A 2853-nucleotide genomic window follows, 5' to 3' on the forward strand; every position below is an offset into this window, starting at 1 on the left:
ATAGAATACTAACCATGACAACCGATAATAATTAGACTTCGGTTAACGTATAGAATACTAACCATGACAACCGATAATAATTAGACTTCGGTTATCGTATAGAATACTAACCATGACAACCGATCACCACAACTTTAATGTAAGCGTTCCAGTTCTGGACTGATGAAATCTTCAATTGTAGAATATCTGTTTAAAACAACAGTTTAACCTTTAATACATAACGGCAATTCTGAACATTCGTTTCGTAAAACTCTAATGTTCTCTCTTTTAAAGTAAGCTTCTTTAAATGATAACTAATGCAGATGAAAGCAACTGATGAAATTTCATCAGTTGATAAAGCATATTGTAAGTTTTTTCCCAGTTTCTTCTTTCATCCTTTTAGTTCCACTCCCATCGTTCTAATTCATTTATTTAACATTTTATACCTAAAATCTATTTCATATCACTTTCTTTTCCATATTTAACGATCTAATTCCCACTTTCTTTCTGTATCTTTTGCTTTCTCTTCAAGTTTTAAGTTGAATTAATATTCCCAATTTTCTTATTTTTTCGGTTTACGTATCTCAGATTAAATCTCTGAATTTCTGATAATTTTCACCGTTTCCGAGACTGAGTGCTAACGTAAAGTTTGAATGTTCGATTTTCTTTCACGCAAAGGTATGAAACTAAGGTTAGATATCATCCCCTAGTTACAAAGTTATGAAACTGAGGTTAAGCATCATCCCCTAGTAACAGAGTTATGGTAGATCTAACTTCGAAAAAGGAATTATTATTGTCATTATTCCACTGAGTTAACATGCCAGCGGGCAAAAACCCCCGAGGAATGAACAGTGGATGCTCGGAGTGTGTGAACTTGCGCGGAGTGCAGCTCTCATACCTAAGCCCAGTAGTAGAAAAACTCGTCTTTCCCGTCATAGGTAACTAACTAGTGTCAGTCAGTATTAACCCCAATAGAACTTTGGTGGGACATACATGCTTTCGTCTGATAACGTGGCGTAGTAATTTTGTCATTTTTGAACATTGTTGGCTACGTTCAATTTACACCCGGCTTCCACGTGGTGGTACTTTTCTTTGGATGAGAACCCAACTGTTTCCTTTCCAAACACCATTATCGCACCAAAATGTAGCGTCACATTTGCAACTGTGAAGTACTCCAGTGTTATCAGAGGTTGGAGTTCACTTTTTTGAAACTAAACATACGCCAAAACATAAGTATAGCGTGCTTTACACTGAACTTTTAAAACTACATAAGCTATCTGGCTTTAGGGTATTAAACTAACACTAAATAACTTATTCAAAGACACAGCACGTAGTTACTGGGATCAGAATTATAAACGGACTTTTCTCTACGTTAAAATACTTTTATTGCGAGTTTCGGTCCCTCTTACCAGAGCCTTCATATAGCAACAATGCTATAAAAACTCACAATAAATATGTTTTAACTTAGAGAAAAGTACGTTTATAATTCTACATATTAATTTACCTAAGTTGTAAGTCTTAAACAACAATTATAAGAATGTCTCAATTCGTTAACGTGCATGTCTTTCAGATCCCCGTAGAATTTTTACATTCATTGAAACGATTCGAGAATTAACACTAATAATATATGCATTAAAACCTTTCTTATTTGTGCTTTTTATATTCTTTGAATATGATTAACTATTTTATATTCAAACAAAGGCGGTTATTCACAGCATTGACAAGAAAACTGATTATATTTTAATAATTTCACATATTTAACATTAAGCTATTTCTACACAACTCATTACGTTAACTAAATAAAGTATTCTGTCTATACAACTGTGATCTATCTTTTGTTTCCAACCATTTCTTTCTCTCTTTTTTTAGGGAAAAATCAACGCCTGTCAGTAGACTTATACAAGGGCGTCATTTGGGGACCAAGCTCGGGCAGGAGCATCAAGTGGAATTTTGGCAGGATGGATTATCACATTTACACGCATTACACCATAGCATACGGTCACCAGCTGAACTGTGGGCCCATGCGAGGTCACCCCTCTAAGCTTTTTTGTGAAATGACTGGACTCTTTGCCTTTCTTTGGGCCTACACAAAGTAAGGTGTCTAGCGGTGATAAAAGACATCTACGTGAATTTCTTGTCTCGACTTAAATAACATGTATTCAATAAGTTAGTATAAGAAAGAAAAGTGCTTGGTAAGTTTGAGTTGAAAGGAATTTAAACAACATCAAGTGCATAGTAAATTTGAAGCTCAAGTTATTGCAAGAATGTCAAATGCTTGAGAAGCTCGGAGTTAAAATTATTCTAACAACGTTATGTGTTTGGAAAGTTTGACCGTTAAAATTATTCTGAAAATATCATGTGTCTGAAAATTTTGGATTTAAAATTATTCTAACAATATCAGGTTTCTGGAAATTTTGACCGTTAAAATTATTCTGAAAATATCAAGTGTCTGAAAATTTTGGATTTAAAATTATTCTAACAATATCAGGTTTCTGGAAAGTTTGACGTTAAAATTATTCTAATAATATCAGATATCTGGAAAGTTTGACGTTAAAGTTATACTAACAATGTCAGGTGTCTGGAAAGTTCGAAATTATTTTGACAATATCAAATGATTTAAAAATTTAACGTTCAAATTATGTCAAATGTGAAGAGATTTGAGACAGAATGTATTCCAACAAGAACAAGACCTAAATAGAAGGTGAAGAGTCGGATTTTGTTTATTGTCCTCTTCTTGGAAATATATGTTGGTTGAAATTAAAACTTATTCTCAGACTACCAAAAGCTTGGTGAATTTAATATTGAAAATTATTTCAAGAACGCCATCTAACCAGTAAATTTGATAGTTAAATTTTCTTTAAGAATGTTAAGTGC

At 33.2% G+C, this 2853-nt stretch overlaps 1 long non-coding RNA gene across 1 annotated transcript in view; it reads left to right on the forward strand.

Annotated features, from left to right (window-relative positions):
• Nucleotides 1–2241, forward strand: part of LOC111086173 — a 10533-nt gene extending 8292 nt beyond the window's left edge. Inside the window, exon 2 of the long non-coding RNA XR_002610919.1 lies at nucleotides 1849–2241. This is a non-coding gene — a long non-coding RNA (uncharacterized LOC111086173). The remainder of the gene's footprint in view (nucleotides 1–1848) is intronic.
• Nucleotides 2242–2853: the final 612 nt, after the last annotated feature.

Source organism: Limulus polyphemus, unplaced genomic scaffold (genome assembly GCF_000517525.1).
Source record: "Limulus polyphemus unplaced genomic scaffold, Limulus_polyphemus-2.1.2 Scaffold36, whole genome shotgun sequence".
Classification (NCBI taxonomy): Eukaryota; Metazoa; Arthropoda; class Merostomata; order Xiphosura; family Limulidae; genus Limulus; species Limulus polyphemus.